A 15464-nucleotide genomic window follows, 5' to 3' on the forward strand; every position below is an offset into this window, starting at 1 on the left:
CCCGGGGCGGAACCCTTTCGTGCACGAGCTGCGACTCAGCGCCCTGCAGAAGGCCCAGGTGGGTGTCCGTCGTGTGCCCAGCCCGCCCCGGGCCCGGGGCCGCGCCGAGGGTCGGGGATGCGCAGCCGGAGGGGGCTGGGAAGGGGACCTTGGGCGCGGCCCAGCCCCGCGGCGCCCCGGGGCCCGCGATCGCCACACTTCCCTGCGACCCGCAGCCTGCATCCGCCGCCGTCCTCGCCCCATCCCCGGTTCCCGTCACCCTGGTTCCCACCGCCAGTGCCCTGGACCTGGCTCCGCATCCCCTTTCCCCAGGTCCCCGCTCCCGGCTCCATGCCCCTCTCCCTGATCTCTGGACCCCGCAGCCCTTTGCCCTGGCCCCTGCACCCCGATGTCGTACCCGCACCCCGGTCGGTCGGCGCCGCGCGCTCTCCTGGTCCCGGCGTCCACTGCCGCCGCGTGCAGGCCCCGCGCGGTACCGGAGCGGCTCCCCCTGGATGTGACTTCGTCACTTGATGCGCTTCGTGTGGGGGGACCTCTTTGGTCACTTGAGTCAGTGCCGGCGGCAGTGGGGTACGGACTGTGGGCTCCCCTGGAGCTGCCGGCAGGACGGTTCTGCATCTTCGGGTTTCCACGTTGTTTCTGGGGGACTCCCTTGGGGGTTAGTCTGCGGCCAGAATCGGTCGCGTCCAGCCTGGTCCAGCCTGGGGCACAGCGCGCAGGCGGCCTGCTTCTGGCACGTTTTATCTGTGGGGTGGTCTGGTCCTGGCTGAGGGACGGCGGCTGCAGGAAGCGGGGCGGCCCCTACACTTGTCCCCTGCCTTCACGGGGCTCCCGACCTGGAGGGGTACTGCTCTGACCTGCTGGGATCTCTGAGCTGACCGTGAGCTGTGTTCGCGTTTCTGTAGGATTGCTCACAGGAGGGCCTTTCTTTGACTCAAAACTATGCATAGAAGCAGGGAAGTTTCGGGTCTTCAGGGGTTGTCTAGCCGGTGGGGCGTACACCTCCAACAACACTTTTTGTGGGAAGATCGGAGTTTTTTAAATGTGTAAAGTAACTCATCTGAAATCATATTAAAGTGAAAAGTTCTTGAAGTCAGTCTAAAACTGGCATTTCCCCAGACGCCTGCCTTTTCTCTAACAGCCCCCTTGGTGGGTCCGGTGGTTGTCAGTGGGGAGCAGAAACGGGCAGAAGACTGGTTGGGGGGGGAGAACGGAGAGCGGCAGCCCCCCTGGAGACACGAAAGGACAGGGCCCGTCCCACCCCGCCCCGCCGTGAGGTCCCCTGGTGCCTCCCCCCTCGTCCTCATTGGCTCACACGCCTCCTTCTCTCCTCCAGGTGGGGCTCACGGTGGCTTCATCTGAGCTCCTGAGTGAGGCCCCGTCACTGTCACACCCCCGCCCCCTGCTTCCAGGGTCTTCCTCCCACTGCTTAGAGCCCTCGGGAGGGGGCTCCCTGGGATGGAGCCCTGAGGCCTTCGGGTGGTTTCCGGCGCCCCCCAGGCCTGTCACCCTTGCTCCCACTGCTGCAGAGCTGTCCCCTTTCTGCTCCTAACCCCTCTCTCCCGGCCCCTCTGCTCCTCCCTCAGGTCTGGGGTGGAGTATCTCCACCAGCAGGAAGCCCCCTGCGCCCTGGAGGGCCTCCTCTGTGTCCCTGTCACACTGGCAGCCCCCGTTGCTGCGGGTGCACGGGGCCGCGGGGTCAGGTCTGTCCTGCCGGGGACCGTGCTCACTGCCCCAGGGGATGGAGGAGCCACACGCAGAGCCAGCTGGCTGTTGAGGGAATGAACGAGCGAAGGGACAGATGTCAGAGCAGAGTCTGAAACCCTGACCCCCTTCAGGTGGGGGTCACAGGGTTGGGAATTGGAGGATCCCAGCTGTGGGCTGTTGTTGCCTCAGCATCTGGATGAGTTCAGAAGAATAGTGTGTGGGGGAAAAACAAAAACAAAAAAACAGGTGGGTGGCATGTTTTCACCTTCCTCCAAGGGAGGGATACTTTGTTTGCACCTTGTTGCAGTGTTTCAGAGGCCGGGTCAGAATAATCTTGGTGTATTTGTAACAGAGTCCTGTTCCTGCCCAGGGGTCTGAGGCCCCAGGTGTAGTCTGTACTCTCCAATTTCCAGTCCGGGTCTGCAGAGGCATTTTGCTTTTTACCAGCAATGTTCTGCAAAGCTTTCCCCCTTTACCATACTTTGTTACGGTAAAGTTTGAGCAGAGCGGACCGGCCTATCGGAGCAAAGAAAGCCCACCTCCCGAAATCAATACAAAAATGGATCCTGCAATGTCTGAGACACCCGGGGGCCGCTCAGAAGCTCACCTAAATTCTGAGTTGAGATAGAACAGTTAAGTGTGCCTATATTTACCTGCTGGCGTTTGCTGTAGGGGAGGGGCTGCTGCGTGTCTGGGGATTAATGACCAGTTGGCCCATCTGCCATTTAACTGCAGCTTTAGTGAGGAGCTTAAGCATCTCTTTGGACAGAAGACAACATGTTAAGACCTGAGAAACCATGAAGAGTGGAATATCACATCGTCACCCTGTGATTTGGAGTCAGGCGGTGGGTCGATGTCACCGGGTGTTTGTGCACTTCCGGCTGGAAGCCACGGGTGTGAGCACATCCCCTCCAGCTCTGGTGCTTTCCCCATTTCTGAAGCCCCTGAACCAGTGTCACCGAGAGTTTACTTCCTGGAGAGCAGCCTGGTTTCCCAAACACCTTGGAACTCAGCCCTCAGAGGGAGAGGCCCTGTGTGCACCCCTCCCCCGGTCCAGTCCTCAGAGAGGATCACAGGAGGGGTGACCCCAGGGACAGACCTGTTGGGCAGCCTGCGTGGAGTCTAATCACCCAGAAGTGGGCCATCTTTTTCTCCAAGTTCTGATCCAAATGCCCGAGTCTGGGGCTCAGTCTGGATGCCGAGTTAGGGGCAGCCGCTCTGGGGCCGGGCGCCCGCGGCCCGCACACTCCCCAGCCACTCAAGGGAAGGCTGCTGTTTACATCCATCGTGGCCCCACATGTACACACACCTGGCCCACCTGCACGCCCTCACGACCCTCACGTCTGCGTGCTCCACGCAGGAGACCCCACAGTGAGCAGCTCTTCATCCAACCCCTCCCACAGCCCCAGCGCTGGGCCTGGTGGCGGGGTCGGGCGGCGGGGGACAGATGAATGGGGAGGTGGCCCGGACTAAAGCCGGTGCTCTTGAGGGGCTGGCGATAATAGAAACTGGGAACAGGAGATGGAGGCCTTCCAGGAGAGCATGTGTCCTGTGGAAGGGGCAGGCTGTGTCCCTGGGGACCTGGGAGGCCAAGGCCCCAGAGTCCCCTTCTGAGGACTACTGAGGACCCGGCAGCGCGGCCCTGGAAGGCAGGTGGCCAGAGGGTCGGGGGCCGTGTCCTCATGTCCGTGTGAAAAAGCCGAGGCTCAGGTCCTGTGCTGCCCCCGGGCCCCGGGCAGCGCGGACTGGCTCAGAGCAGATGTCTGGCCCGCCGCTTCTCTTCCAGCTCACGGGGAGCCTCCTGTAATCTGATCCTAGTGTTCTGGAAGGATGCACGTGTGAAACTTCGGTGAGGAACGAGACGGGGGATTCAAGAGTGCAGGATCCGACTTCTCATTTGTTGCGTTCTTCTGCCCTGAAGTGGGGCGCACACACACGCACGCACGTGCACACAGTCTCCTCTTACACTCGCTTTAATTTCTTAGTGCTGAGCAAAGCACAGTCTTAGTTCTCATTTTTACAAAGCAGGATTTTGTCCCTGAGAGTGGGCCCGGCCCGCCCCGTCCCCGCAGGCCCGGGGACCGTCTGAGGAGGCGCCCTGTGAGTCTCAGCACGGCCTCCAGGAGCCTCTGTCACGAAGCCGGGCCCTGCCCACCTGCCCCCGGGCTGTCACCACACAGCCAGGACAAGGGTCACCATCCCCGCGGGCGGGGCCCGAGCCGACTTCTCGCGGGTTAGGGTTGGTGTTTCCGTGTCCCGTAAACCTTTAGTCTTGCTGTGAGTTATTCTGAAATGAGCCCAGAGGAAAGCGTGTGTTTGGAAATACCCTGTGGAAATGCGGTAGCGGGTTTGTCCTCAAGCCCAAGTCGCCGCTCGGCCGTCAGTGCAAGGTTTGCGGTAATCTGCTCATTCACACGTTCCTGGGTGTTTTGACCACGTTCCAGCCTTGTGGGCCGGGCTGTAACCGTGGCTGAATACCCATTGTCGCCGCGCACACGGCTGCCGGCCTCCGGGCCCCCCTTGGGCACAGCATCCTCGGCGCTCCGCAGGGGTCCTGGATGGGGGCCGAGCCGAGGCGCCTGGGACTGCAGCCTGTGTACCCCTGACTCGTGTTTCCATGTTAGACCCACAGGAGTGAGTTATTTTCCCTAAAAAGTTAGTTGCCACTTAAGAGCTTTTTACACTACATGTTTCACGCTTTTAACCTTTCAGTCCCCTGGAGCTGGCCTCACCTTGCAGGGTCGTGCTCGGGGTCCTGAGGTCTGGCTGGGGAGGACGGGCCACCCGGCAGGCCCTGCTACTCCTTGCCACCCGAGGAGCCCAGGAGCACAGAGCGACCTCAGTGCCCGAGACAGCGGGGATGCCACTGGGCTGGACCAGGCACTGAACGCCCGCCCCAAGGCGGGGGTCTGTTTGCTAGCCCTGGAGGGGTAACAACTGTGTCCCACGTACAGAGCGAGCGACAGAACCTCCTTTCGGGAGCAGCAGATATCTCTGACCAAGAGGGCGGAGCCAGTGGGCCTCATAATCTGCACATCCTCACTGGGTCTCTCCAGCTGGACCCCTGGTCCCCCACCCTGGCTCCCTTCCTTCGGCTGGTTGCTGGCCTGCCACCACCCAGCATGGTGGGGTTGATGTGGGATGTGGAGCCCCTCCGCCCTCCCCCCGGAGTAGCCGGGGCCACTCTGCTTCCAGCCTCCCCGCAGTGCAGTGGCCTCCCCGCAGTGCAGTGGCCTCCCCGCAGTGCAGTGGTCTCCCGCAGTGCAGTGGTCTCCCGCAGTGCAGTGGTCTCCCCGCAGTGCAGTGGTCTCCCGCAGTGCAGTGGTCTCCCGGCTGCCTGTCCTGGCCCTGCCCTCTCCTTCCATCACTGCCTCACCTGTACCTCGTCCTCAGGAGCTGTCAGACCGGTCACCTCCCCCCTTCCCCAGGCTGCTCAGAGGAGTGACTGCCTGGCTGGGGGACGGGCTACTCCAGGCTCCTCTCCCCTCCTGCTACCCTGAGCAGCCCCAGGGCCCAGTGCCGGGCCCAGCCCAGCCCACGACGACGGAACTGGCAGGCCAGGGGCTACCTGCAACCAGGGCGGGGGGTGGGGGGGTGGGAAGAGCTGGAGTGTTCCAGGGGGCTGCCTGCTGCTGGGGGAGGTACAGAATGTACCCGTGGGTCGCCTTGCAGCTAGAGGGGCCGTCCCAAAGCTGGGATTAGAGCCAGGATGTGGTTGGGGGGAGCCCCTTGCAGTTGGGGGTAGGGCCAGGATGTTCCCTGGGGCTCCCCACAGCCGCGGGCCTGGAGGCAGAATTTTGGTGAGGGGCCTCCAGCCGTCGGGCTGGGGTTGGTTGAGCTGGGATGTCCTGGGGGTGCTCTTGGTACCTGAGGGTGGGGTGAGTAGGAGGTGCCCAGCTGGGGGGCTGCCTGCAGCTGGGAGACCCAGAGAGCCCGAGGCTGCTGGAGAGGCTCCCACAGCAGAGGGACCAGGACACTCTGGCCAGGGCCCTGCCGCTTCCTGCAGGTATTTGCTGAACAGGTGGAAGCAGGAAATGCTGCACGTCTGGAATTTCGAGATTCTCTTCTTGAAACCCTGCAGTGGGGGCCCTGGAGATAAGGGATTTCCTTGAGCCACAAGCCAGGGGGGGTGTGACGTCTGGGCGGCTCTGCGCTGAGTGAGCTGGGCCAGCGAGGGGCTGGGTCTGAGCCTCTCAGGCCCGTTCTGTGCGGTGGGTGGGTGGGGGGGGGTCCTTTGTCATTGGGGTTCTCACAGCTTCCTCCATTCCTGCCTTGGGGACCCCCCAGGCCCCCCTTCCCGTGTGTCCTGCCCCTGTTGGCCACCCACCAGGCGTGGTAGAATGCTCCTGGCTTCAGACAGTGCAACCATGAGGAGGGGTGCAGGTAGGAGCCGGCACGAGAGCCCCGAGGGCAGGGACCGCGTGTCCTGCGACACAGCCAGGGCTTCATAGCCACCTGTGGTGAGCCAGCCGGTCGACAGACATTACCTCTGGGCCCTGGCACTCACTCGGGTGGCACCCTTCGGCCCAGTGTGTTGTCTGTGGACACAGAGGTGTCCCGCCTCAGCTGCCCGCCCCTCCCCCCTCCCATGTTTCTCAGCCTCTCAGGGAGACATTCTCGAGGACCAGGCTGCCAGGAGTGCTGGTGGGGTGGGCCCTGCACCCCGGTGCCTGAGCCTCGGCACCTTTGTGTGGGACTTGCAGCCCCCTGGGTCCTCTTCTGCAAGTGGGGAGCTCGGAGCCTTGGAAGCTCCGTTTCTGCAGACACAGAATTACCGGGTGTCCTAGCCCCACAGGGGAGATGCCTGGGGAAGGAGGTCAGGTGTCGCCGAGTTCCTGAACCAGCACCTGCTTTGGGATCTGAGCCTCGTGCTGGTGGAACGTCCGGCCCAGAAAGCTTACACCTTCCAGGCTTTCTGCTGCTGCCCATCTGTCCTTCCCACAGAAGGGCTCCAGCCTGGGGTTTGCTTTACTGTGAATTTCACAGCTGGAGGCTGCAGATCGCAATCACGGGGACCCTGGGACAGAGCGCTGGTCTCCAGCAGAGGGGTCGTGAAAACCCGGAGGAGATGAGATTCGGTGCCAAACTTGGGTGCGTCGGAGGAGGAATGAGGAGGGCCAGGGAGGGTGCAGGCAAGACCCCGAGGCCAGCCCGGCGGGCGCCGGCGGCCAGAAGCAGGGGCAGGGCGCCGGCTGTGGGCGCCCCCCACGTGTCCGCCCTACGCCTCCAGGCCCAGCCTCCCCTCCCACACGTGGGAGGCTCTCCCCCTGCACTTCCTTCCGGCTTTGCTCAAATCCCACCAGTTATCATCCTAGGGGCCTTTCTCAACTGCCCTGGAGACCCGGAGTCCACGTGGCAGGCGGCTCCCGGTGTCCCAAGCGTCCACTGCCCTGGCCTCCCAGGTGGGCTCCTCTGCCATCTGCTGGAATGTCCTGAGGCCTCCAGCCTGGCCTGAGTGCCCTGCCGGCCTCCTTCAGGCCCCCGGCGCTGCGATCTCTGCTGCACTGCCCCCGAGGCCCCCGAACTGCCCCTCCGTGCTGACCGCTGACCCTGGGGCTGCCTTCCCACCTCCTTTGCCTGCGGACCATGGGCCCCACCACCCCCGGCTGCCTGCGGTGTCTGGGCACCAGGGACCGGCATGCCCCGGCCCCGTGAAAGGCCAGTGCGAGTGCCGCGGCCAGACGCAGGCCGAGCCCGGCAGGATTAGCTGATGCGAAGACTTCGACCCGCCCCCTGGAGCCCTCGGACCCTGGCTGGGAGGAGGAAGGGCCCGTGTGTGGTTCTCCTTGCCGCCTGGGCTGCAGGGCGTCACGCTTAGGGTTCCCTCCGACCAAGTGGCTCTGGTCTCTCAAAGAGCTGCACAGGTGTTCACTGCGGCCTCACAAGATCACCCTGTCAGCTGTGGTTGAAAATGGTGAATATGGTCAACTAGGAAAATCGCTCTGCGCTGGACCGCGGGACAGATTTGTAAACCCGGTGAATTACCGAAAGACACTCATTTTGCAGAAGGCTCCAGATGAGGCAACACGCGCTAACACTCGAGTCGAAAGCTCTTGAACAGAGATCCCCGGGAAGTTGGGCCTGCTTGAGAGTTTGAAAGAAAAAAATAGCTCTTTAGAAAAGCTATATTTAAGTTTAGATTTGAGTGGGAGAGCTAAGAAGAAGTAACTTCTGTACACAGTAAGCATGGGCTCTGGAAGGAGTTTTCCCAAGTGGAGGCACAGATTATCCTAATAGACACACAGGTAGAGGGAGAGCCTCAGAGGTCAGGCAGTGGAGGCCTGAGGTCAAGAGGACAGTCACACCTTAGCAAGAAAAAGACAAATGAGTCCAGTGTGAATTTGGGCACACTGGCAAGCCCCCAAAAGAAGCCCAGGTACCCAACAAACAAAGTGCTCAATAAGCACGGGACAGGACCTGTGCCCCTGGGCCCCCACTAGCCATCCCCCCTCGCTGATGACCCCTTGTATCTCTGGCCACACTTAGTGTTTTGCCTGATGGTAAAGAGAAGCCTTTTCTGGAGAGCAGCTGTGTGTGTGGCAAGGTCCAGGGAACAGCCACGGTTCAGAATGCCAGCTTTTACTGTTTCGCTTTTGCTTTCAAGTATTTTAACTATTCCAATTAGTTGTGAAAAGGACTGCCTATTTCCTATTTGAAGGCAGCGTATGATTTGGACCGGAAGGCATTTTATATTTAATACAGGTGTTTTGCTGATGGGGGTAAGCAGAGGGGATGCGTTTCCAGGTTGATTTGCTGGCTTTGCATCTCAGGCATCGGGTCCAGAGCTGGTTCTTTTCTTTCCCAGCTGTGACCTCCAAGGGCCTGTGGCTTCACTGTGCCAGCCTGTAAGACTCCGTGGCAGTAACTGTGCATTTTCTAAGAAAAATCACTAAAGTTAGATGTGTCTTTTTCTCCCTCGCCGCTGCGTCCAGCAGATGGAGGGTTCCCTCGAGGCTCTGCCTGCTTCCTGCCCGAGCGAGGCTGGGGTGCGGCCACCGGCTGCCCAGGGCATCAGGTGTCACCTTGGCAGTTTTAGCATCTTCTGTCTACTCTAAAGTGGGATTCTCAAAAACAGCTGGCTTTATTGTTTGTTTGTTTTAATACATGTAAGTAACAGCAAAGAAAAGATTGATTCCCTAGGTGAGGCTTTCCTGTGTTTCTACCACGTGCCTTGGAGACCTTTCTGCAGAATTTGCGAGTCTCGTTCCTAACTTGCCCCACGTGGAACAGCTTGGAGGTGACCAGGACCAGGCTCCCAGGAGAGCACAAGACCAGCCCCAGAACGCACTGCTCCCTCCCCTTCTGCCCCAGCTGTGCTGGTCTCCAGAGGTGAGCTCTGTGCCCCATCGGGACCGCAGCTGACCTGTCTCGGGAGGCTCCTCTGGGTCAGGGCCAGGGCGCCTGTCTGACTCCCTCACTCCTCACCCTCTGGCCCTCGTCTGTGGCCGAGGGGTGAGAGGGTGCTGGACCTGGCCCTGCAGCTTGGGGAAGGACCCCCTGGGCAGGGAGATGCAGGGAGGTGGAGGAAGGAGGCCAGTGTGTCCAGCGGTGCCCGAGGGGGAGCCTGGGGTCAAAGGGTGACTCTGCAGCCCTGCAGAACTCTGAGCCCCAATATGTTTTGGAGGCGGAGCCAGTAGGAGTTGATAAGAAAGAGAGGTGGAGAGTGTGACTCCCAAGTGTGTGTCCAGGAACAGGCAGGTGGGCGGGGCCAGCTTGGGTGTCCCTTTGGGGGTTGTCGCCAGCTTTCCCGTTGATGCCTCTGGAGCGCTGGGCAGCTGGGACGTCAGTGTAGGGGCCTCGTCCGCATCAGGCCAGGGTCCGAGAACGTGAGGGTGCTCACGGGAGGGAGGGGGTCCCAGGCCTGGGCTCCCCCCCACCTCCGCCGCCAGGGCAGCCCCTTCTCGTCCAGGCTGCTCCTCGAAACTTGGCTTTGCTCCCACCGGCGGCTGACCTTGGGAAGCCGCCCCGCCTCCTGGCCGGGCCTCAGTTTCCCCGCCCATCTGAGCCCATGCACTGTGGGTGCGTTCTCTCTCTGGGGGGTAGCCTGCACCCTGCCTCCCCTGGAAAGATGATCGCTGACGCCCCCTCTGGCGACCTGTGTGCAGGGCGGGTGGCCAGGCCCTGCCTGCCTGCGTCCTGCACGGGGTGCCCACACTGTTTGGGAGGGTGAACTGATTTGCGGGGAGTTGACGGTCGTGTTCCTGGAGCTGCCTCCTTGCATCCTGTGAGCTGGTGAGCCATCCCCATGGTTCCCTGCACCCGTGCTGGCTTTCCTGGCTGGGAGCCATGTGGGGTCTCCTGGCCTCTGGCACTTCCTCTGGCCACCAGTCAGCCCAGCGCCTGCGTCCTGGGGTCCCATCCTCGTCGGTTTGGGGAGACCCACAGGGCAGGGCACCTTTTGTCCTTCACACCTGGGATCTGGGCACCCTGGATGCTGGCTCCGTGCGCCCCAGGCCCCTGTGCTGGCAGTGCATGTAATACCCCCGATAAGCCAGGCTTCACCTACCCCTCAGCCCCACCACCGTGAGTGACTGGCCTACTTTCTGTGTGCTCACCGCGGTCCGCCATCCTTGAAAACACTTCATTCCAGGTTGTGAAGTCATCTAATTGGCTTGCACAGGTCTGTCCCGTCTTGTTCCGTGCCTTTTTTACCGACTGTCGCCCTGAGATGTGTCCGCTGTGTCCCGTGTAATTCATCGCTCCTCCCCTTGCTGGCCCCTGGTGTCTGTCACAGGGGTGACCTTCGGCGCACCTGTCCCCCGGTGGCGCCCTGGGTGGCATCCAGCTCCGAGGCTACCAGCAGCACGCCCATGTGAGCAGCCCCTGGGGAGCGGGACCTGCCAGCTGGCCCGGTGCCCACGCATAGCCCCCCACCCCGGACCCCGAGTTCTCAACTGCAGCACAGAGGCTCCAGCACCGTCCTCACGGCCTGGGGACCAACTCTGAGCTGTGGTTATTCCCAGAAACTCAGGAGCACGTGGACTCCAGCAGAACCAGTGGGCCCTGGGCTCTGCACTCAGTGTCCTTGTGGGCAGTGGTGCAGAGCTCTTGGCCACATGACGTCAGGGGCCAACACGTCTGATGGTCCACATCTGTTCTATCAGTTCACGGATCTTACCCACTGCCCGAGGATGGTTTGTGGTGACTGTGGTAGATCGAGCACCCAGCGCGCGAGGACAAAGTCTATTCCTTTTTTTTTTTTTAAGTCCTGCTAGGATTTTTTTTATTATTTTATTTATTTATATATTTTTGGCTGCGTTGGGTCTTCGTTGCTGCACGCGGGCTTTCTCTAGTTGTGGTGAGCGGGGGCTACTCTTCCTTGTGGTGCGCGGGCTTCTCACTGCGGTGGCTTCTCTTGTTGCGGAGCATGGGCTCTAGGTGCGCAGGCTTCAGTAGTCGTGGCACATGGGCTCAGTAGTTGTGGCACACTGGCTTAGTCACTCCGCGGCAATGTGGGATCTTCCCGGACCAGGGCTCAAACCCGTATCCCCTGCATTGGCAGGTGGATTCTTAACCACTGCGCCACCAGGGAAATCCCTCTTTTTATTTCTATCAGCATGATTTTCAGGAACTTCCTGAGAAAAGAGATAATGGCTGAGGATGTGGGCTCAGCGCTGGGTTTGTGTGGCCAGCTGGCGCTGTGTGTGCTTGCTTATTACATTTTCTTTCATCATAGGAGGGAGTGAATTTCCCTCCAGCCTCCTGGTGAATGCGGTTCCTTTGGAATGGTGGGATTTCTTCCCATGATGAAAGCACTGGCATTGGAAGGCGGCTTTGGGAGAGTCTTCCTGTGCCTGCCGGTCAGCGTGCTGATGGTCCCGATGTGCTGGCACCCAGCATCTAGAGCGTCTGCTCTGCCTGTAACGCGGCCGCTGTGTTCTCCAAGCTGCTGGCACCGATTCCCTAGTGCTGTCCTGGCCGCACGTGTCATGTCAGAGTCTCGCACGGCTGACTGGGGTCCCTCAGCAGGCATGTGCTCGAGGGCACAGGCATCGCAGCCCCCTGGGGCCTGTCCTCCCTGGGCAAGGGCCTGGGTCTCTCTAGAGATCTTGTCTCTTAAGTAAGGCATTATGTTCCCTCGTTGGTTGTGAAACATAAGGCAGTTGGACCAACTTGCATGTGGGTGATGCCAACGGCCTTGGTGGCCTTGGCAGGGAGGAGGGGTGATTGCCGGGCTGGTCTGAGCCGGGCATTGGAATCTCAGGTGCTGCACCTGGAGAGTTCTGGACCCGTGGATTCGATGAATTCAGTATGAACTGGAGACTGTTTTACATCCAGAACGAAGTTGTCACTTTCCCAGTTCTTATCACAGGAAGTGTCAAAAATACAGCAAATGTTTTTGCTTAGGGCGGAGGTAACAAAGCACCACAGAGGGGCCAGCTTAAACCACAGGAATTTATTCCTCCCATTCTCAAGGCTGGAAGCTGAGATCCGGTGTCACAGGGCTGGCTCCCCGAGGCCTCTCTCCCCGACGTGTAGGCGGCACCTTCTCCGTGCCCTCCTGCGGTCCTCCCTCCATGCATGTCTGTGTCCTGATCTCCTCTTATGAGGACCCCGGTCACATGGGATTAGGGCCCACCTTAGTGACCTCATGTACCTTAATCACTTCTTTAAAGGACGGACCTCCAAAGACAGTCACATTTTGAGGTGCTGGGGGTTCGGACTCCAATACATGAATTTGGGGGACACGGTTCAGCCCCTGACACCACAGCAGAGAAAACGTAACGAGCCACCCCCCGTCCCCACCTCAGCAGCCCCCCTCACAGCCCCTCTGGGCCCACTGACACCCCCTCTTCTTCCACCAGTGATTTGCAAGCAGAGCCCAGACTTCATCATTTCACCAGTAGCAATCCCGTGGGTATCTGCATCTCAAGGACAAAGGCGCTGGCAGCCGCTGTGCAGGCCATTGTCACCCCGGCTCCGGGGCGGGTTCTTGGCTACAACCGCGCCAGCCCACACCCACCCTGGCACACGCTCTGATCAGAGGGTCCCCGTCCAGCCTGTCGTCTTGGTTTTCTTCCTACAGTGTCTTTGGTGCATCTGTGTCTCCCGGCCTTCCTTTTGCTGACTGCGTGCTGGTCGTCCGTGTCTTCTGGAAGCTGGTGGCTTGATCCACAACTAGAGAGATCCCATTCCTGTCGGGCACGCCCAGCCCCGCCCACCTGCTGGTCTGCCTCCGGGCAGGACCCTCTGTCACGCACATGTGCCTGGAATGGTGGGTTCTGGACGCCTGTGCGAGCCCTTCGTGGGCGCCCCCACGGACACGCCCCCTCCACCCCTTGGCTGTCGCGAGGGACAGTCTCACGGGACAGGCAGCACAAAGCTTGACGTTGCCCCTGGGCCAGTGTCACGATCGGGAGATGGTTTCATAGGGTCGTCCAAAGGCAACCAGGGAGGCTGGGGCGCGTGTGTGAGCGTGTATAAGCAGAGGTGTGTGGGTGAGGGTGTGCGTGTGCGTGGACGTGAGCGTGTGCCCTGAGGCGTGCGGGCGTGAGGCTCCCATCACGCGTGGCTCTTCCTGTGTGCGTTCCAGTGTGCCATCTGCTTGGGGCCCTGGGTCCTTCGGGCAGAAAGTGGTGCCCTGGGCCCGGATGGATCACCGCCTGGACCCGCTCTGCTAGGGGCTCGTGCTGAAGTGTGCGGGGCGAGAGTGGGCAGTGCACTTTCAGGTCTGGGTTGAGCTGGCTGCCCGACGACACAGACGTGCAGAGGACACGCATGTCTGCGTCTGTGCCTGTCAAACCCCTTTTTCATGGGACGGTTTCTCGTAGACAACTTCTAATGGCTTAATCCAAGTAGCTCAGCTGGGCACTCATTGCACGTCACCCTCAAGGGTTGTGTTACAAGCCCTCGTGTGGCCCTCGAGAAGGGTGACCATACAGTTGACCTGACACTTTTGAGGGTGATGGGCCCCTGGTGATGGCCCAGGGCCGAAGCTGTGGGCAACGTCTCGGGAAACCGGTCCCCCCTGTCCCCCATGAGGTCCCGAAGGGACCCGCCTCCTTCAAGCAATTTCCATGGCCCCCGCATGCTTCCTGCCCACCCCGGCCCCGGCAGAGCTGGGGCGGGTCCGTGGCTCAGGCCGCGTTCCGTCGGCACCTGCCCATCTCGTCTGTGGGAGGCCTGCCTGTTTGCTGAGGGTCGAGGCTGTTTGGTCACTCACACGTCCTTTCCCCGCCGGCTGCAAAACTCAGACACCAGGGCCGTCTCCCCGACGCACACAGAGCGGGCACAGGGATGCATCCTCTGAGAGGCAAATGTGCTCACATGTCTTGTCCACGGGGAGTGGCCGGTGAGTGGATGTCATCCGCTCACCAACCAGCAATTTGAACGGTGGCACTTGCCCCAACTCCAGGGTCACCCCTTCAAGCCTCGTCATCACCCCAGTTGGTCCGGGCAGACTGGGGTGCTGCCTCCCCGGGGTCTCAGAAGCCGTGGGGAAACTGGGTGCTCTTTCTGGACCCCTGAGATCTGTTGTTCTCTTCTGTTACCTGCAGTAGCCGCCGTCCTGGCCGTGGAATGTGGCTGCACAGTCGGGGTGTGTCCGCGACCCACGAGTGCTCTGAGCGTGCTGGCCCCGGAGCTCCTATCCGGCGCTTTGCTGTCTGTTCATTCTGTCTACGGCACAGGCACCGGCTTTAGGGTCCATTTACGGGGACACATGGCAAAGTATCCAGTGACTCAGCTGCCCTGCAACCTGGAGGAGCAGCGGCCACGGGTCATAGGATGAGCGGGTGCGCGGGGCTCCCAGCACAGCTCCCGGAGCCGGAGCTCTGGGCCGTCAAGGTGACAGGCAGACGGAGAGGCAGGGCCCCGCCAGCAAGGAGGTGGGGTGTCTCCGCCCTCCCTCCGCAACAAAGTTACAACAGCAAGGATGGAAGAGGATATGTTTTGAAATGAAGGAAAGGCTACATTTTAAAACTTGTGGGATTGAATTAAAGTCCTTAGAGAAAGCTGCCTTCTCCATGTGAATTGGGGGGAAATAAGGTATTTCTGAAAATATGCTCCAGGCTCTTCCCTCAAGAAGTTAGAAAAAACGTTAGGGTACACTCAGAGTGGAAGAGGGAGGCCCCTGTAAGATACAAAATTAATGTGACTGAATAGGTCGCAGCAGAGATAAGGAACAAATGCACAAGTGGTTCTGTAAACAGATTAGTGAAGGGGAGGGCTGTCTGTCAGCACGGGGGCGAAGGGCCTCGGAAGCACAAACGCTGTGAACAACGGCGCCGCAGATCAGGGCAGGGTTGACGTAACTTCAGGGCAGCGGTTCGCACGATTATCCTGGAACTGCACGACGACGGGGAAGCGGGTGGGAGGAGGATCCTGCTGAGGACGCCCAGAGAGTCCCTCCGTGACAGAAGCACTGAGAGCACTCCAGGAAAGAGGAAACCTACATAAACGGCGAAAAGCACTGGGACAGCCCTCAGGAAGCTCCGTAGGAGTTCCTCCAACGAGGTGGGCTGGTGTCTGGCGTGGTGACCGCAGGACCCGAGGGTGGTGGCGCGGGGGACGTGACCAGGCTCGCCTTCCAGACGCGTGTTGGCAAACAAACCTGGCGAGGCCTTACGAGAGGTGGCTTCCCGGCGCTGGAACCGAGATTGTGACACCAGAGAAGCTGTGGCCGCCGTGGGTCACGTGGGCAGGGTGACAGATGAGCACGTAACTATCCCGCAGGGAAGACTTGTGGTGACATTCACCCCGTTCACGCTGACCCCAAAACAAGGCGCTTAGAAAACCCGGGGTGGGAGGCACGTTCC

General features: G+C 60.7%; 1 protein-coding gene across 1 annotated transcript in view; it reads left to right on the top strand.

Annotated features, from left to right (window-relative positions):
• The first annotated feature begins 6 nt into the window (after positions 1-6).
• The window catches only part of LPCAT1 (lysophosphatidylcholine acyltransferase 1), a 39674-nt gene continuing 24216 nt past the window's right edge, over positions 7-15464 (top strand). The window contains exon 1 of the mRNA XM_007471906.1: positions 7-58. The gene's annotated coding sequence lies outside the window, so the exon portion shown is untranslated. The remainder of the gene's footprint in view (positions 59-15464) is intronic.

Source organism: Lipotes vexillifer, unplaced genomic scaffold (assembly GCF_000442215.2).
Source record: "Lipotes vexillifer unplaced genomic scaffold, Lipotes_vexillifer_v1.1 scaffold1063, whole genome shotgun sequence".
NCBI lineage: Eukaryota > Metazoa > Chordata > Mammalia > Artiodactyla > Lipotidae > Lipotes > Lipotes vexillifer.